Source organism: Oncorhynchus kisutch, linkage group LG6, assembly GCF_002021735.2.
Source record: "Oncorhynchus kisutch isolate 150728-3 linkage group LG6, Okis_V2, whole genome shotgun sequence".
Lineage (NCBI taxonomy): Eukaryota > Metazoa > Chordata > Actinopteri > Salmoniformes > Salmonidae > Oncorhynchus > Oncorhynchus kisutch.
This window is the reverse complement of record NC_034179.2, coordinates 42773196-42794588: the sequence shown is the minus strand read 5'-3', so window position 1 is coordinate 42794588 and position 21393 is coordinate 42773196. Positions and strand designations below refer to the sequence as shown.

At 42.3% G+C, this 21393-nt stretch overlaps 1 protein-coding gene across 2 annotated transcripts in view; it reads right to left on the bottom strand.

Annotated features, from left to right (window-relative positions):
* The window catches only part of LOC109892870 (homeobox protein PKNOX2), an 88257-nt gene that overhangs the window by 42932 nt on the left and 23932 nt on the right, over nucleotides 1-21393 (bottom strand). For both annotated transcript variants that reach the window (XM_020485712.2, XM_020485713.2), the window contains exon 2: nucleotides 17297-17384. The gene's annotated coding sequence lies outside the window, so the exon portion shown is untranslated. The remainder of the gene's footprint in view (nucleotides 1-17296; nucleotides 17385-21393) is intronic.

The window sequence follows — 21393 nt, the reverse complement described above, 5'->3', positions numbered from 1 at the left end:
CACCGCCTGGTATGGCAACTGCTCAGCATCTGACCGAAAAACGCTACAGAGGGTAGTGGGATGGCCCAGTACATCACTGGGGCCAAGCTTCCTGTCATCCAGGATCTATATACTAGGCAGTGTCAGAGGAAAGCCCAAAAAATACGTTTTTCTCTGCTAGCGCACGGCCAGCATTACAGGAGCTCCAAGTCTAGGACCAAAAGGCTCCTTAACAGCTTCTACCCCCAAGCCATAAGAATGCTGAACAGTTAATCAAATGGCCACCGGACTATTTACATTGACCCCCCCCCCCATTTATTTGTTTTGTACACTGCTGCTACTCGCTGTTTATTATCTATGCATTGCCACTTCACCCCTACCTACATGTACAGATAACATCGACTAACCTGTACCACCGCACATTGACTCGGTACCGATACCCCCTGGGTATTTTATTATTTTTAACTTTAGTTTATTTTGGTAAATATTGGTTTGGTAACTCTTTCTTGAACTGCACTGTTGGTTAACCTCTTGAGTGTAGGGGGCAGTATTTTGATGTTTGGATGAAAAGCATACCCAAATGAAACTGCCTATTTCTCAGGCCCAGAATCTAGAATATGCATATAATTGTCAGATTAGGATATAAAACACTCTAAAGTTTCCAAAACTGTCAAAATATTGTCTGTGAGTATAACAGAACTGATATTGCAGGCGAAAACCTGAGGAAAATCCAACAAGGAAGTGCTGTTTTTCCTGAAACCTCTCTGTTCCATTGCATGCCTTCCCTCCATTTAAAGGGATATCAACCAGTTTCCTTTCTCTATTGCTTCCACATGGTGTGAACAGTCTTTAGACATAGTTTCAGGCTTTTATTCTGAAAAAATTAGCGAGAAGGATCACATCGCGTCAGTGGATGGCTGAGTTTTGCATGCTCAACAGCTTGGAGCAGACATTTTCTCTCTCTCCCCTATTGAAAAAGCTACGGTCCGGTTGAAATATTATTGATTATTTATTGTAAAAACAACCTGAGGATTGATTAAAAAAAAACGTTTGACATGTTTCTACAAACTTTACGGATACTATTTGGAATTTTCGTCTGCCCCGTCGTGACCGCTCGAGCATGTGGATTTCTGAACAAAACGCGCCAACCAAATGGAGGTATTTTGGATATAAAACGAATCTTTATGGAACAAAAGGAACATTTATTGTGTAACTGGGAGTCTCATGAGTGCAAACATCCGAAGATCATCAAAGGTAAGCGATTCATTTTATTGCTTTTCTGACTTTCGTTACCAACCTACTTTGCTGCTAGCTGTGTGTGATGTTTTGTCTGCTGAGAGAGCTTTTTTGAAATATGACATGCCAGGTGGATTAACAACAGTTTTGCTATATTGCACTTGTGATTTAATGAACATTTAATATTTTTAGTAGTTTAATTTGAATTTGGCGCTCTGCAATTCAGCGGATGTTGACGAAAATGATCCCGCTAAACGGGATGGGTGCGCCAAGAAGGGCTTGTAAGTAAGCATTTCATGGTAAGGTCTACACGTGTTGTATTCGGAGCATGTGAAGCATGTTTTATTTGAACACAACTTCCAGCAGCATCTGGTCTCCCATCCAGGATCGACTCTGCTTAACTACAGAGGCAAGCCAGCAGTAGGTTGCAGGGTTAACCTAAAAAGGTTTGCCACTGTTATTTTACAGATACAGTAGATCAAAGGTCTATTTGTTTCTTCAGTGGCAAAGCTTATAGGGAAAATATAATATAATATTGGAATATCTAGTAGGTGATCTATGGTATAAGAATCATTTAATTCCAGAGCTCTGTTGATGACACCAATCAAAATAGGCAGATTATTTCAGAGTAGATTGCCATTTTCAATCAAATCCAATCAAACTTCCTGTGCACCGAAAGACATTCATGCATTAGCCAGCCTAATAAAGACCATCTAAATTGTGTTCTTTGTGTATTGACATTATTTTCCAGGTGAATCCTTTCTGTTTTGAAACATTTAGGCATGTTTTTTCCTCTCTCCCTTCCTCCCTTATAGACTTTCATATCCAGTCAAACAGCACTTTGAGGGACTTCCATTTGGAGATCTTCAGTGCATCCTCCTACACACCACATAGCTTTCATTCTGTGAGTTGTGCTAAGCCGGCTCTGAATGTACCAGCATCTTGATGTTATTAGCCCGATGCAGGGCCGAGCAGGCAGCGTGTCCCGCAGTTGACACACAGCAGTCGCATTTCCTCCCTAAGCTGATAAATATCGGAATATTTAAGGCTGAAAATTCTGCCTGAAATTGGAACTCCTGAGCTCGGCGAGAGGAGCGTAATCTTCAAAAGTTTGCTGTCTTCAAATAATTTCCGTGGCCCTCTCTCTCTTCTTCTTCTACTCTCATGTTCACAGGCGATACGCTGGTTGTAACATTGTGTGGCTTATCTGCTATTGCATCTGCAAGGCCATTTTAAAATGGATACCTCCTTATCGGTGGACGTGTGAGTGAGCGAGGCCACAACTTTAGGTGGTGGTGGTTGTGGTACATGACAAATACTGTAACTGAGTGACATGGATGGTGTAATACACGTGGGCCCTACCTCACAAGCCTGTCCTGCTGTTCAAGCTTCATAATTGAATAAAAAAAATATCATATACATTTTTAAAATTGAATGTGATTCAACCAGTGGTGGTCGGTGTCATTAAAAAAATAAAATAATAATATGGACCTTATTTCTATTACATCATATTGGATGACTGTCATTCATATTCCATTCACCCAGCTCAATTTAACATCCATAGATTCAGCCTACTAGATGATACTCAAATTTTCCCTTTACCCATCATGAGGTTGCTACAATCTAGCCTACAAATAAAAGTTTACAACGTAGGTGCACAGGTCAAGAGAAATTAAAGTAATTAAGGTGACAGACAGTGACACATTCAACACCGCCTTGTACACTCTTGCCTGAATCTAGATTATCTAGGGTGTAATCATTAGTCCAACAGTTGCAAACAAGTTTCCATTGGACAAATTCAGGTATGTGTATCCACGTTTTGTTTTGTTTGCTTCTGTTGAGAAAAGTTTTTCAACAGAATCAAAACACTCCTGATCACACGCAAACACAGAACTAGCAGCCACATGAACCGCATAATCACTTTGCTCATTGTATATATAATTCCTTCTTGCATTTACACTCTCTCCTCCTCTCACCTTTTCCCTTCACTTGTGGACTTCAGTGCACAATACAACAGCTGTCTGTGACCAGGCAAAAAAAACTTTCCAAGCCAAACTTTCATACCATAACCACTAACCACAGCCTACATCATTGTCACCATATTAAGGTCATAGTCAACATATAATAGCTACTAGAACTAACGCGCTAGTAAACCCAATACAATCATGCAGTACAGTATACAGCAAGCAGTTTAGCAGTTACACCGGCGGGCCTCGGTGGCAATAAATTAATAAAGCCAAAAGCTTACCTTGACATAGCATCCCTCTCTGTTTTAACTGGGTATATGAGTAGGCTAAACTAGTTAGCTAAGTAAGTGAAAGTGAAAGTAAAAGATACATATGCTACGAAATATAGTTAGCTCTCTCTCTGTCTTCAATTTTTTTTGTCAACTACTCTCCACATGTTATGCACTGCAGTGCTAGCTGTAGCTTATGCTTTCAGTACAAGATTAATTCTCTGACCTTTTGATTGGGTGGACAACGTGTCAGTTCAAGCTGCAAGAGCTCTGATAGTTTGGAGGAAGTCCTCTGGAAGTTGTCATAACTACTGTGTAAGTTTATGGAAGGGGTCTCCTAGGTTTTTTAATGTTTCACTTTTTTATTCACGATAAAAATGGCTATTTTCTCAACACCTAAGCTTATCCACTGGCTTAAAAAAATCAGTCTGGATCTTAAGCACTTACAAATTCATAACATATTGTACAGTATGAATTGGAATTTGTAACATATCATAAAATATTTTTTTTTGCAATAACATATTGTACAAAATGGATGATGTAGTACACAATTGTGCACAATTTTCTGGGACCTGTTTTGCCTTGAGCAGTACTTTCAAAACTCCTGGCGGAAATCATACAAAATCTCTGGAGCATTACTTTAAGGGGAGTGTCACGGCCATTGAAAGAAGAGGACCAAGGCGCAGCGTGGTGAGCGTACATTCTCTTTTTATTAGAAAAAGACGACGAACAAAACAATAAACACTACCAACCAAACCGTGACGCTAAAGGCTATGTGCCATAAACAAAGTCAACTTCCCACCCAGAAAGGAGGGAAAAGTGTTACGGTTTTCTTCCGTCGAAGGAGAGTCAGACCAAAATGCAGCGTGGTTAAATCGAGACATCTTTAATAGCGAAGAAAAAACGAACAAAACAAAAACAACAAACGGAATGTCAAAACCTATACAGCCTATCTGGTGAAATACAAAACACTGAGACAGGAACAATCACCCACAAACACACAGTGAAACCCGGGCTACCCACAGTAAATATGGTTCTCAATCAGAGACAACGATAATCACCTGACTCTGATTGAGAACCGCCTCAGACAGCCATAGACTTTCCTAGACAACCCTACTCAGCCACAATCCCAATACCTACTAAAACCCCAATACAAAAACACACCACAACATAAACCCATGTCACACCCTGGCCTGACCAAATAAATAAAGAAAACACAAAATACTAAGACCAAGGCGTGACAAAAAGGGCTACCTAAGTATGGTTCCCAATCAGAGACAACGATAGACAGCTATCCCTGATTGAGAAACATACCCGCCCAAAACATAGAAACACAAAATCATAGAAAACGAAACATAGAATGCCCACCCCAAATCACACCCTGACCAAACCAAATAGAGACATTAAAATGCTCTCTGACAGGGAGCATGACTCTGTGTCCCGTGCCCTTAGTTCAACTTCAAACACCTTTAGACAACAGCTTTTAGAGTGAATATTAGGTATATAACACCTAACATTGACACCGAGGGTAAATCAAGAGTTTGCAAGGTTGACATGAGTTAAATGAACATGCCATGCCATGCCCTGCTTGGTGCCACCGGAGGGTGAGGGCACATTGTGTAGAGGTATTGGCAGGCATGTGGCAGTGGAGGGGAAGATTAAGAGCACCTAGTCATCCGCATGCAGAGGATTCCATCTCTCTATCCTCCTTCCATCCATCCCCCTACAAAGGACAAGCGAAGGGGAATATTTGAGGAGAGCGGCGGGAGGCTAATGAGTGGGGGGATTATCAGGTGTGTGGGGGGATGTAGAGGAGGTAGAATGGTTGGGATGCGCAGCTTTGATCGTCAGCAGATTCCAGGTGGAGAGGGTTTGAGGCCCCCTCGTCAGGGTCTGGATGAGCCGCCGAGGGGGGTCAGACTATTATAGCAGGTGGAGGAACCAGGGCAAGGTGGATGACATGTGTGGAGGCGGTAGGGTGAAAGACCTTCACCCCATAAGGGTGTTCGTAGGCAATGTGTGGTTGGACCCATGAGGAAACCGAAGGGTAACCAATGCTTGGTTGAGCTTAATGAGAGGTTGGTCCACAAAGTCTTAAAACTAACTGTCTGAAAGATAGCTAGGCTACTGAATATGCTAGCTAATAGAGATCCAGTTCATGCATGCTCCCTTCAAAATGATTGAAAAGTGAATAACTATTAACCCTATATACAGTTTCATTCCCTGCAACAATGAACCACTCCCCTCGTTTTCTCTCTTAATCCAGATGCATTTCTCCTGTAAAATGGAAATCTGATAACTGTCCCCAAGTATTCCCAAGGGCCTGGTAATTACGATATTGCTTGCTGATACAAACAAAAAAACACACAATTCAAATGATCACAGTGGGTATGCCATAAAGTTGAAGAAAGAAAAACAGTTGGAGAGCATGGAGAGCCGTCTAGAACACAAACCAGGCAATGGGGAAGAAAGAGACAATAAAAAGTAGGCCAGAGCTCTGAAATGAGAGGGGCGAATAATGAGGGAGACGCTGGTGTTTGCTGCTCTTGGCACCGACAGCTGATGTTTGTCTTTGTGTCGGGGAAGGAGCCCAGCCGAATGGAATCCTTGGAAACACCAAACAATCCAATATTACATTTCCTCTCTCAAATGCCACAGGGAGCGGAGGGGAGCATGTGTGGGGTGATGAGGGAGAGAGGGGGAGTGAGAAAGCCAGAACTAGAGAAAAAGAGAGAAAGGGAGTGTGAGAAAGGAAGAGACACAAGTAGATTAAGAACGAGAGAGAAGGTAAGAGATGAAAGGAGCCAGATGGAGATATATAGAGAGAGAGGAGAGAGCAGCCAACACCAGAGAGAACAGAGACATTGGGGACTCAGTATTACCAATGCTGTTTTAAAATGGGAAAAAATAGAAAATGCACATTAGAACTGAACAGGCAAGTTGCTGCAGGTGCATCAACAAGTTCCTTTGGTATTTTAAGTAGAAATTGTGCACAAATGTAGCATTTTAAAAGCCTGATATATTAAATAAAGTTCCCTTTAATATAGACCACATGGAAAAATCAGCCCCAGCCAAAAGGACATCTGGAGTGCATTAGAGCTCTGAGGACATTGGATCTCCCCCGAGCGGCAAGGCTGAATGGGTGGCCCACTGCAGACCCATTTTAGCAACAGGCCCGACCCTTTGTGATTGATAGGGGGCCTGCCTGGAGGAGTCCCCGCACACTTACCACTCACACACACCGCACATGCCACACACTGCACACACTAAACACTCAAGTACAACATACCTCATACGCCACATTATATGTCGAAGGGTTCATACATGTAGTGTAAATGTAGTATTATATTTATCACTCACATAAGTGAACACTGCAAATGTCAGAAAGTGTGAAGTTAAAATACTCATGGGCACTTTGCACACAGTTAACACTTTTAGAGTGTTGCACATATCACTCATTGCTAGATTCCCGAACTCTCAAAACTCATGCACGCACTACAACACACATAACTTGAAAGAATTTGACAGTATTATTCTAAAAATGATTCGACAGATTCTTCACAAAGTTGCTACACTTCATTTTGTAGTCTTAATCTAAATTATACTGCACATAGAGACATTTTCTGTTTACAAGCAAACATCCCGTTTAAGTGATGAATGCGTATCCTCACATCAAAAGCCCTGTCGCAGTATAGCTATACACTGATGTTGGGAACTTGACAAACTTAACAATGAGTGTATGATGACCATGAAAACACACAAGACTGATGGGTATAGCTATGCTCAATAAGCATATTATTCTAGCTCTATTGGTGATATTTTACCTTGCCTCGCTATCTTGCTAGCTAACCAATCCTCCGATGACAGCTGCCATGTTGTAGGCGCTAACCATCTGACTACGTATTTGTTAACTTGCAGAAAAAACATGCATTTCACGTGAACACATGGGAAGTGTTCCAAAAAAACATGTTTCCATGATCTGATGTGAAAATGGGATCACATGATCTTATGTGAAAATGGGATCACATGATCTTATGTGAAAATGTGATCACATGATCTGATGTGAAAATGGGATCACATGAGAAGTGTTCCAAAAACAGATGTATTCACCTGATTTCAGATTGATTGATTTAACGTGAAAACAGGTGAAATTCACATTAAATGAATTTTCCGCATGTGAAATAATGTGTTTTTTCTGTAAGGGAGAAGCTGCATCTGAAGTTGTATTCAATCCAATGTAAACAAGCCCCTTTCTGATGTCTTTTAACAACGAGGCCGAGAAATGGGTCTATCCTCTTGACTAGAACTTGGGGGGGATCATCATTCTCTCCATATGGAAGCAATGTGAAATGATGTTGAGAAACAACATACAACTGCTTCACTTCCAGATCATCAAAGCATTGCTTAAAGCATCATTTATGTTAGTTATTCTTAAGCTATTTTTAATATACTGTGTATATGTCTTCCCTATACGTTTTCAGTATTCTTGACAGTGAGAAAATAATAATTTTTTCAAAAAGTTTTAAAAAATCCCCTCATTTCCAAGAAATTGCCATCACTTGATTTGCCATTTCAAATCAATTGCAGCATCGGCCCAATTCACAGGAACTTCTCAGTGGCGTGCCACACACCACACAGACGAGGTTGATCCATATTTCACGTTTGAATATAAGATGGAAACGAAAGATCAGCCTCCATGCCAGAAGATGGGGGGAGAGTCAGACCGAGACAGCCCGAAAAGAAAGGGAAGAAACAGGCGACATTTAGAGTAAATGGCATCCGAAACCCTCTCCAATTATCTCTGCCAGCCACGCCAGCGAGACTGACTTAATTAAAATGACTTGAGAGGGAGGGGAGCGAAAGGAGCCGCCAGTGATTGAGGGGGCAAGGCGGGTATGTATCAGCGGCGAGCACAAAGCTTGGGCGTCGGGCGACTGCCGACCACACTCCCTTTTCAATTCTGACATCAAAAGAAAATAAAGAAATCATAATAAAAAAGAGAGTCCTTGCCGTTTGGAGCCATGTAATTGCACTATTCAAATCCAATGTTTTTATCATCGTTCAGATATTCTATAGAATAAATGTATTTATACACAAAAAAAAGAGAGAATAAAACTGATTTTATTCCCCCTCCAAATCCCCCATAATCCTGTTGTCTTTCTGCCTCTGACGGTGACCTTTTTGCAGGGAGCCCGTTACCATAGAAACCCCTCCATTCTTTGTGAATTTCTGTCACCATTTAGGCAAAAGTGGTGACCTTAAGGTAAATAACAAGCATTCCGTTCCCCTCGTCTAAATCAAGTGTTGTTTGTGTGTCTTACTTTCCATATCAAGCTGTAGGTGACGCGTGAGGGCCCCTTCATTTAGAACAGAACAATAATGTACCATAACAATAGACGATTGGATTCGCAATTTCCTTTTGTCTTAAACTGATTTATGATTATCAGAATGTCCATGCCAAGTGTTTCTCCTTCCAGGTAAAGTGAAGCCCTGATCAGCAGATACAGTGGCTCAAGTGGCACCGCATCTTGGTTAACACCTGTTACTCTTTCTGTTACTGTTTCTATTGTCTCCTCTGCTGATTTGAATCTTAACTCTATTTACCAAAACCCTACTTAGAGATGTTGTACAGAAGGATGGTGTGTGGAGGTTTTATTCAAAAGTGTTTGTATGACCACATAACATAGACTCAAATTCACAGGTTGATGGCCATTGCCTACCACAGTGTAACTAGCTTTGATGTGGTCTGCAGTTTGAGACTACAGTGTAACTGTTAGAGCAACAAACTTATCTGCCCCAGCTGAATTGAAACAAAATAAACGTACTTACATAAAAAGCTATGTTTATTGAACTGCAACCTATTATGAAAGAGCATGACTTTTCTTGGAATAGAGCTTGCTCAGTGCAGTGTTTAATATAACAAAAATACGTTTTGGCAAAGGGATCAGGTTTTTGTTCTAATCACCGATGGTCAGAGTGTTGTATACAAGCCGGCACCCAATAAGCAAAAATTTTTACGTTCTGCATATAGTGTTTCAGTCATTCAAACACTGCCTCACTGCTTGTGGGGAATGCCTGAGCTCGGTGAGGGGTTGAAGAGAGAGAGAAAGAGAGAAGGAAGGGTGGGAAGGAGGTGGAGGGGGTTGGGTTAACATGACAACCACTGTTTTGGCCAGGATAAAAACCAAGCTTCTCTCTCACCCCTCCCTCCTCTCCTCATCCTCTTTTCCTCCTTCCTCTCCCTATCTCTCACTCCCACCTTCCTATTCAGCTCTCACTCTTTCTCCCTCTCTCTGTCTCCCCACTTGGGGAGAGTCGCATTCCCCTGTGTTGAGTTCAGAGGCGAGCCAGAGCGCAACTCTCCTCTCAGTGGCAGGATTGTTCTCAGGGCTCTAGATCCTCCTCCGGTTGCCGTGGAGACCTCCATACCACAGCACTGACCCTGGAGGTTTGGTCTGTTTTTCTCCAAGCAGGAGATTCTGGCAGCTGGAGGACAGCTGTTACTACCAGGGCCAGGCGTCAATCAGCTCCAGGCCTACAACCACCCACAACAAACACTGGGTACACACACTGAGTACACTGTCTTGTGTTGATGTAGTAAATCTTTTCTTAATCCTATTTTCTTAAAACTGCATTGTTGGTTAAGGGCTTGTAAGTAAGCATTCCACAGTAATCAAATACAATTTGATTTGAAACATTGAAATGTTCAATTGTCTTTTGAGGATGAAACGTGTCGTTTTTCACCACAAACAGATGCATCTTGTAATTGGGTTGTCTTTTGTGCAAATCACAATTTCTCACTTCCTGTGAATGGACTTAGTAGCCTTAATACTCAGTGGGGTCAGAATGGAGCAAAGTCAGATTAGAAGCTAATGTTCAGTTCACAGTATACATTACACACTGGGTCTAAATGCTCCTGTAGGTGAACACTATTCACTGTGTAATAGATTTTGGTAGAACCCTCTTACAGAGGAGTCAAAAGGCACATTGGGCTGAATCCCACATCAGGACAACCGTAGCGGCATTAAGATGGTGCAGAGGATTAAAGTATGGGCAACTGATCCTCAACTGCAAGCTGCAATATAGCTATTCCTATAGGGGTTCTCTAAAATGGTGGACCAGCTTCACATGCATACCAAGGGCAGACTGATGACAGACGAGGGCATGTTCATATCTATTGCATGGGCATCACTACCAAACACATACATACTGTATACTGTACATGTCTGACTTGGAAAACATCTCAACACATGATGCATCACATTGCTGTATATCGGCAGTGATTGGCTCTCACTCATCTCCACTCCATTCATTGCTGCTGAAAAAGCTATTTTTGTGGCACTTTGCATGCCCTCTTCTTGAGTTGAGTACTTTCCTTGTTTCTGAGAGCATCAAGCACTGCCATATCCCACACTGCACAGAAGCATGACTACTACGCCAGTCTCAGTGAAGCACTTTGAATGCTTTAACTGGGTATAACATCTGTCTGTTAGTTTCACCAGTACTCTTTTTGAAATGAGTTAATATATTAGTTAGTATCTATTTTTTCTTACCAGGGTAAAAAAAAAAGTGCAATGCAGCCTACGCAGGGAGCTACGTTGCAGAGTCTTTCGGCTCTTCCTCTCCATCTGTTTTGTTTTCTTTCCATCGTCCCTTTTTGATGAGCTGGGTCTTCAGTCCCCCCAATAAAATCCCATTAGCTCTTAATGAAGTCGGGCTCGCAGCCTCTCGGCCTCACCTCATTTAGCACGATTGTCTGGTGGCCATTGGCATGGAGGCAATTACAGCCGCGCGGCGAGAGTAATTGGATATGCCGACAGGGGCCCCAAGAAATGGGGAATAAATAAAAAAAATATTCAAACTAATAAGCTTCCATTCAGATGGTGGTATGGCGGAAGGAAGGGGTTGTGGCTAAGTTAAATCAACATAATTAGGGTTGCTGGGTTGGTGGGGAAGCGAGAGCAGGGTTGGGTAGCTAGCAGGGTGAGGAGATGAAGGGGTTTCACTGGGGGATGATGGTTGAGATGGCAAGAACGATGGGATGGGAGATGGAGGGGTAGCTAGCGTGCTGCTAACGCTAATGATGAAGGGCATACGGGTGAATTCAAAAAGGTTGCAGGAGTATATATTATAGGCATACGGCAATTTGTTTTCTTTTTCCGTTTTGTCTAAATAGTATATTTTTTCGTTCCATTATCGAAATGACAGCTAAATCGTTTCATTTCTTAGGAAAATGCCCTTATCCCAGGCGGCACCCTAGGCTCACAGATTCACAGATTCTCCACTAATATGGCATGATATTTACAGAGGTGCCGGTTCAATTGGTTTCTCTAGGGTATACTGTGCATTCGGAGAGTATTCAGACCCCTTGACTTTTTCCACATTTTGTTATGTTACAGCATTAGTCTAAAATTGATGAAATAAAAAGTTTTCCCTCATCAATGGGTGTTTCTACAACTTCATTGGAGTCCACATGTGGTAAATTCAATTGATTGGACATTATTTGGAAAGGCACACACCAGTCTATATAAGGTTCCCCAATTCACAGCATGTCAGAGCAAAAACTAAGCCATGAGGTCGAAGGAATTGTCCGTAGAGATCCGAGATAGGATTGTGTCGAGATACAGATCTGGGGAAGGGCGAAAAAAACATATCTACAGCATTGAAGGTCCTGAAGAGCACAGTGGCCTCCATCATTCTTAAATGGAAGACGTTTGGAACCACCAACACTCTTCCTAGAGCTGGCCAGGCGGAAGCCACTCATCAGTAAAAGGCACATGACAGCCTGCTTGGAGTTTGAAAAGGCACCTAAAGGACTCTCAGACCATGAGAAACAAGATTATCTGGTTTGATGAAACCAAGATTGAACTCTTTGGCCTAAATGCCAAGCGTCACGTCTGGAGGAAACCTGGCACCATCCCTACGGTAAAGCATGCTGGTGGCAGCATCATGCTGTTTTTTAGCTGCAGGGACTGGGAGACTAGTCAGGATCGAGGGAAAGATGAATGGAGCAAAGTAAAGAGATTATTGATGAAAACCTGTTCCAGAGCACTCAGGACCTCAGACTGGGGCGAACAGGGCAGTGACCCGAAGCACACAGCCAAGAAGATGCAGGTGTACCTTCGGAACAAGTCTCGGAATGTCCTTGAGTGGCCCAACCAGAGCCCGGACTTGAACTCGATCAAACATCTCTGGAGAGACCTGAAAATAGCTGTGCAGCGACGCTCCCCAACCAGCCTGACAGCTTGACAGGATATGTAGAGAAAAATTGGAGAAACTCCCCAAATACAGGTGTGCCAAGCTTGTAGCGTCATACCCAAGAAGCCTCGAGGCTTTAATCGCTGCCAAAGGCGCTTCAACAAAGTACTGAGTAAAGGGTCTGAATACTTACGTAAATGTGATATTTCAGTTTAGTTTTTTTATACATTTGCTAAAATTTCTACAAACCTGTTTTTGCTTTGTCATTATGGGGTACTGTGTGTAGATTGATGAGGAAAAAACGATTTAATACATTTTAGAATAAGGCTGTAACATAACAAAAAGTGGAAAAAGTCGAGGGGTCTGAATACTTTCCGAATGCACTGTATATACTTAGAATACTTAGACTTAGAATACGTGGACAACTACAAATACTTAGGTGTCTGGTTAGACTGTAAACTCTCCTTCCAGACCCATATCAAACATCTCCAATCCAAAGTTAAATCTAGAATTGGCTTCCTATTTCGCAACAAAGCATCCTTCACTCATGCTGCCAAACATACCCTTGTAAAACTGACCATCCTACCAATCCTCGACTTTGGCGATGTCATTTACAAAATAGCCTCCAATACCCTACTCAACAAATTGGATGCAGTCTATCACAGTGCAATCCGTTTTATCACCAAAGCCCCATATACTACCCACCATTGCGACCTGTACGCTCTCGTTGGCTGGCCCTCGCTTCATACTCGTCGCCAAACCCACTGGCTCCATGTCATCTACAAGACCCTGCTAGGTAAAGTCCCCCCTTATCTCAGCTCGCTGGTCACCATAGCATCACCCACCTATAGCACGCACTCCAGCAGGTATATCTCTCTAGTCACCCCCAAAACCAATTCTTTCTTTGGCCGCCTCTCCTTCCAGTTCTCTGCTGCCAATGACTGGAACGAACTACAAAAATCTCTGAAACTGGAAACACTTATCTCCCTCACTAGCTTTAAGCACCAACTGTCAGAGCAGCTCACAGATTACTGCACCTGTACATAGCCCACCTATAATTTAGCCCAAACAACTACCTCTTTCCCAACTGTATTTAATTTTAATTAATTTATTTATTTTGCTCCTTTGCACCCCATTATTTTTTATTTCTACTTTGCACATTCTTCCATTGCAAAACTACCATTCCAGTATTTTACTTGCTATATTGTATTTACTTTGCCATCATGGCCTTTTTTGCCTTTACCTCCCTTCTCACCTCATTTGCTCACATTGTATATAGACTTGTTTATACTGCATTATTGACTGTATGTTTGTTTTTACTCCATGTGTAACTCTGTGTCGTTTTATCTGTCGAACTGCTTTGCTTTATCTTGGCCAGGTCGCAATTGTAAATGAGAACTTGTTCTCAACTTGCCTACCTGGTTAAATAAAGGTGAAAAAAAATATATATATATATTGGATTTCCTTGTGGGATTGGAAATGCCAGCCTTCACTATTTAATTGTCTGTAAAGACAGTGGGAGGTGTCAAGTGCTTCAATCTAAAATAACCTTAGTTGCCTCATCTGAGAGCGAGCATTTCAGATGTAGTCTGTTTAATGAGGTTGGCTTCCATCTCTGAATTTCTATGCTAACCTTGCTATGCATGTGTTAGATACTTCATATGTTAGATACCATTTGGTCAACAGGATACTGTACACAAGGAATTCATGGGAGTCCTAATGGCATTTCTTAAACAGTTGTAAGGACACATCTAAACATAAAACACAAAGCTTTGATTCCAACAATGCTAAATTATCTGTAACTAACATCTACCTTTGAGATGCTTGTCATTGGCCACATGCTAATGCTAAATCTAACAATACAATTCCCTACCACCATTTATGTTGTCCTCCTCGATAAAAAAGGGGAGAAATGAGACAGCGGACTCCACACTGGAGAAATTAAATGAATTGAATGAAATGAAAAATCGAGAACATTGGAATCCAGTACTCTTGGCACATGGCGAGCCCCTCTTGGTGCCAAATGCCTGGGCATCTCCCCTGGCTCCCTCCCTCCCCCTCCCTCCCTAAGCTGAGCGACAGGTGGCAGAAACATGATCACCAAGCAAAGGCCTTCACCAGGGGCACCTCCGCCAGAACCGAGCAGCCTACCCACACCCTCCACAATGGGGGTAGAGGAGGCAGAGGACTGGATAGAACCAAACCCAAGAGGGAGTTAGAGGGATGCAGCCAGGGAGTGGGAGAATGGAGGAAGGAGGTGGTTACAATGGAGCCTTTGGCAAGAAACAATGCAGAGAGACTACAAGTCTATTGTGGGCGGTGTGCTCCTACAATAGTCGGGGAGTGTCTCCTGAGGGGGCATCCACCATAGCAGGGCCCCTCCCAGGCAGGGCCCCTCCCAGGCATCGCCTATGTTTATACCTGGCCCCACCTGGTGACACTTCCCCTAAAACCCCAAAACACACAGAGATACAATGCAGGTAGTCTTCTTGAGATTAAACACGGGGACTTACAGGGACATTTTAGTTATTGAAACCCATTTGTATTGCATGTAGTTTAACAGGCTCTATCTTTGTTAGAAATGATGACAAAGGGACCTAGAGAGGAAGACAATGTTTGTATTTTTATGTGTCTATCCATCATAGATGTCACGTTCTGACCTTAGTTCCTTTATTACGTCTTTGTGTTAGTTTGGTCAGGGCGTGAGTTGGGGTGGGTAGTCTATGTTCTTTTTTCTATGTAGTATTTATGTGTTTGGCCTGGTATGGTTCTCAAACAGAGGCAGGTGTCGTTCGTTGTCTCTGATTGAGAATCATACTTAGGTAGCCTGTTTTCCCCATTTTGGTTGTGGGTGTTTAATTTTCTGTTTAGTGTTTTCTGCACCTTACAGGACTGTTTTTTTGTTTGTTTATTCACGTTGTATTTTGTACGTTCAGTTGTTCAGTTAATAAAATCATGAACGCGTACCACGCTGCGCTTTGGTCCACACCTTCTTCCACCAACGGTCGTTACAATAGAATTGTTCTATCATTGGTCATGATACTGGGAAAGCATATAGCAATGTCTAAAGGTTTCATATTAATCCATCCAGACCGGTGTGGATTGGGTGGACAGCACAGGAGGTTGGTGTCACCGTAATTGGGGAGGACTGGTTCATAGTGATGGCTGGAAGACAATAAATGGAATGGTTATCAAACGTAAACACACGATTTCCATGCTTTGATACCATTCCATTCACTCCATTCCAGCCATTATTATGAGCCATCCTCCCCTCAGCAGCCTCTTGTGGGGGGGGACAGCTGTGTTTATCAGGATCATATACTGTAGCTGCATGATCGCTGCCCATTCATTGGTACAATAACAAGGTGATGTCCAGGAAGGGAAAGAGCTAGGTAGCCATGGACAGTGTTCATAAGAGACTATCATCTCATGGATGCCATTCCATTGAGGAGAGACAGTGGTACCTGGTGCGGATGGCTGCCACTTCCCTAACACAGAATGCTAGGTTAAAACCTATAAGGATTATCAGAAGTGCCGGAGCAACACAACCCTTCTCTCCTCTCCCCACGACTTTGGAATGAAAATGTTTATTAGTCTAAAAAGATCTATACAAACAAACACTCCGCGCGACAGGGTGAGATGGCAGCTCCAGCCAGGAGGAGATTTAATTAGCGAAATCTCGTTAGGTCTAACAAAATTAAGTGTAAAACAATCCTCGGCAGGGCTCCGAAGAATCCATACAGGAGAGGAGAGGAGGGAGGGAGGATGCAGCGGCTGGAAGCGATTAGGGCCAGGAGGATATGGAGACAGGCAGTGCCAGTGCACTGTTGTTGTGGCGAGAAATGGCTTGGAATATCCAGCTGCTTTTGCACTCAATTAAAGAGACTTCCCTCTCTTTCTGCCCTCCAACCCCCCCTTCTCATCCTATTCCCACTACAAAATGAGTTCACCTCCCTGTTGCCTGTCATTATAGTGTCACAGTAAAGCCCTCGTCTCGAACTCTCGCCACAGCTTCACTTAGAACTCATCAACTCCAGTCAATTCCATCCTGGCCAGCTCAACCATTAAAGACACAAATAGTGTTTTTAGAGTGAATCTAACTGCTATTAAAAACATGAAGGGGGAAAAGCAGCATCCAAACTTTGGGCAATAAACTCCATGCGAGAAGTAAAGTCAACTTAAAAAGTCAAATTGGGAAATACAACTTAGTCTGCGGAATTAGGAAGAGGCCTTAAATGATTGCTGTCGATCTAGGTTAACCGAACCGCAATGGAGTTGAGTCAATCAAAGAGACTTACAGTAACTACTCTTGCATGGTAGTTTTTTAAGGTAGGAGTTACACTTAATTGTGTGCTCTTAGTCTTAGCCTTCATCATGGACGATAAAAACACTTGGGAGTTGGATCTGAAGAAGCAGCTTGACAGTATTAGATGTACCAGATGTGCTGCTAAGATGTGTTGTTAACACCCCATTAGTTAGGCATGCGTATGTGTATAAAACACATGCCTAAAGACTACACTTAGGCTCTCGCTAAATACACGTCTTGTTTAATGGTGCTGTAAACAAACAGATAGTAACTCGAGTGAAGAAGTCTTAAAGTCTTGCTTCCCTATTTCAGATCTGTGAAAAGGTGATGGGAGAACTTACAGTTAGTTTGCCCTCGGCAACACAGCAGCAGTCAATGTTGTTGTCGTCTGCTCTTCCACGCCTTAGTGTCCGGTCCTCCACACAAAGTCTGCAAAAAACAGGGAAATGTTGCTGTGTGAGTAAACATGCATGTTTAAAGTCAATTTTTAACATATCCCACGTACTGTACACAAAATAAGGCAAAATCAGAAAAGTAGTTTTGACAATGATTAGTGGTCTGGGATGTTTTCTTATGTTTACAGTATGTTTACAGTATTATTGGCATTATTGGCATATAATGAGTGTGAATAGAGTGGTGAGGAGAAGCAATCTACCGTGTCTAGAAGGGACATCAACATTCATTTTCTGCATTCAGGTTCACTCAAACATCATTTTAAGCTTTGTTTTACTACTGACAGTTACAGCTGATTTCAGAATTGTATATTGATTCTCTCTCTTTAAATATTTGTCATCTGATTTCTTCGTTTCAGTCTCTGAATTGTTTAATTAAACATTTCGCTGCCAGCTCCAGATATCAGGGCATAAAAACTATAATCTATGTCCTGAATTAGCCAAGTGGGGATGTGCGCCCAGCTATATCATGAGTAAGTGCTATCTGGGATACGTGGGACGTCTCTAACCTAATCCTAATCCTAACCTTAGCCCCTATCCTTACCCTAACCATAACCCTTTCCTAACCCTAAATGTAACCATTTAAAATGTCAACTTCAATGGGGTAGGGACGTCCCAAGGAGCCCGGATAACACGGACCCTATATCCTGTCCCGAGCTTGTTTTCCCTTGCTAAAATAGATGGCTAGCTGAACTATAGCTGTGTTCGAAAACAAAATCATTTCTAATTCCAAATTTCTTAAGCCAACCAGATGGAATCATTTTCTTGTTTTTTAAATGTATAGATAGTCAGGAGCACACTCCAACACTCAGACATAATTTACAAATTAAATATGTGTGTTTAGTGAGTCCGCCAGAACATAGGCAGTATGGATGACCAGGGATGTTCTCTTGATAAGTGCGTAAATTGGACCATTTTTCTGTCCTGCTAAGCATTCAAAATGTAATTTTGGGTGTCAGGGAAAATGTATGGAGTAAAAAGTAGGAATGTTTTCTTAGGAATGTGTTAAAGTAAAAGTAAAAGTTGTCAGAAATATAAATAGTAAATGAATGTACAGATACCCCAAAATCTACTTAAGTAGTACTTTAGTTTTACTTAAGTACTTTACACCACTGGCTAATGTTGGCTAGATACTTCTAGACACAAATGAGAGAACACTTCACTGACAATTTTACTCGCCCTAGCCGAGCTAGTTAGGCTGTTTTCATGTTATCCAGAGCATTAGTGACTACAACTGTGCTGCTGGAAACAATTTAATTACGCTTTTTTTGCTGACGTGTACTGACACCGGCCTTTTGTAAATTAATCAGTTATTCTGCACGAGAATGCTCTGAAATCAGAGTAGATAGCCAGAATTAACTATGTCCATTGAAATGTACAATGATCACTTAGCTAAGAATGATGTGAATAATCAAGTCAATAAGCATTGGGTAGTTAGTTAGATAGCATAAAGTTAGTATACTGCCTGGCAAGTTCGATGTACTGTAGTAGTAGTCAACTAACGTTAGGTAACTAGCTAACATACCGGTACATACTGCTGTACTGCTATGTGGTTCGTAAGGACAGCGTACCTAACAAATTATCAGCCAACATAACGTGTAACGTAACTTATTTGAAAAGTCATTTATTTATTACATTGCTCAACATTTTGTTAACATTTGTCATAATCACTTAAACCATAAGTGAATTTGTATCAGCTCTCGTTGGACTTCGGCTGCATACTAACTATATCCATACTATGACCAATAAGCATACTATATACTCAATTCATTTCAAATAGTATGGTTAGTGTCACAAATAGTATGGTTAGTGTTAGAAATAGTATGGTTAGTGTCTCAAATAGTATGGTTAGTGTCACAAATAGTATGGTTAGTGTCACAAATAGTATGGTTAGTGTCACAAATAGTATGGTTAGTGTCACAAATAGTATGGTTAGTACGGTTAGTATGAGTACTTGAGCAAGTTTTCGCCATCATTGTCAAACTTCATAAATACTGCACCCTCAACTTCAAAACTCCTTTGCTAGTTATACGATCATGTAACTAAGAAAATTGCTGGAAAGAAACTTGACTTATTGTTTTGTTGAATAGTCATGACTGGTTCGACCTATTTATCGTGTCGAAAGACATTTGTGGCAAACGATACCATTGCTACTTAACGAGTATCCAAGTTCAGTTTTGAGATCCACCGGTTTCAGTGGCATAGGGTTAGCTAGACATTTCTGACTGATCTTGGAACAATGAGAACAAGCAGCCTCTCCTCGCTTGGCTCGATGGAAGATGTCGTGATTTTGCCAACACAGACAGATATGTACACAGTCTTGTACCCTTAATCGTTCTTAAACTAACTATCATATTTGTTGATTTAGGCCGTCATTGTGAATAAGATGTTGTTCTTAACTGACTGGCCTAGTTAAATAAAGGTTCAATAGAAAAAATCTATCTGACTTTATTAGTATAATGAGTAATCCAGGAATGTCACGAGTAAATTGACAAGAGAAAACCTGAGAAAATATCAACTCTACAGAGCACCAATGGCTACAATGAATGGCTAATTTACTTTTGGCCACGAAGGGTCCACGTTAGGGTCTCACAACTCTATATGTCGAATATAGAATATCTTGGCTGCAAGTAGCCTTCGTCTCTTTTTAGACATATTCCTTTGTGCCTAGTACCTCCATAGGCTCCTGGACTCATTTCAAGGATTTCAGGTGCAGTGCAGGAAGTCAGTATGCACATGTAACCGATTTAAGTTCAATCTTCCATTTAGGATTGGACACCTGATCTTTCGCTTGACCGGCTAGTCATGTATCCTGTCAGTGGGAGTGTGCTGGGCTTCCCAGCAGGCTAGCAACTCCAGCTGCTACCTGCTAACACTGGAGCTCTGAACAGCGAATGTTTACCAAGACCTGCACTGCTCAATTGGGACTGTGTGTGAGGTATGGGCTAGGGAGCTTGGAGACTGGATATTTAACAGACAGGGGGAGGGGGGATGTACATACTGCAGCAGTTACATGGCTTTTTCGTTTCCTTCACTGCAAGACCACTAACAAGTTAATTAAATGACTGGATAGGATTCCACCATACACCCTTTTGCATCAATGTATAAACTCATTTCAGACCAGTGCTCATGAAAGTAAACAAGGAGAGTAGGCTTTTTTTTGTGGGAGGGTGGGGGGACTATCCTCTAGCCTGGGTTGTTCACTTCACCAACACAACAGTCACCGAAGGAAGATCAGGGGAGGTGGAAGGGGAGGCATTTCTAAGGTTTCCTCCAGCTACAAAGAAAACATTTTAGCCTGGTCTGTAATCCCTCTGGAAGCTTCCCCCTAAGCTCCGGGACCAGCAGTGGCCTTCCTCTCCAGCCGCTCAACCCGGGCTGGCCTTCCTGTTGACGTCAAAGTGAATTAAAGCGGGCCGAAGCAGCAGCGGCTCCCCCCGGGGGGCTGGAGGGCTAATCACTGTGTTCCTCGCAAACCACAGAGGAAGCATTAGCATTCCTGGAGCAGCAGACCACCACACCAGCCCCACTAAGGCCTGTCAGCCTGGTCGGCTGGCTGGGCCCCCAAACAGACACAGAGAGGAGAGAGTGGGCCTCTCTGACTTGGGGGAGGGGGAGAGCGTTAGATTTTCCCACATTTAGTCACTGTCTTGGTCTCAGAGTCTCAAGTAGTCTGGCATGTCGCCTTGTGCAAACAGTCCAGGCCTAGCACACACACACTCACACACATGCACACACAGTCCCCCAGTCTAGTAATTCTTAATTAAATTGAACAGTGGGAGGATGGGGCGCTGCTCTCGGGTTACATTTTGACTTGATTAAAACTGAAGGAATTGGACATGGCAGCAGTGCTACCCCATGACAAGTTATTGTGCTTCCTGTGAGTTTTTATCGCAGCCCTGTACAATATTTGTTCTCGAATAATGGGATGCGCTCGGCTGCTTCGAACTTGTTTTCGGCCACGCGTTACGAAACAATTCAGCTCA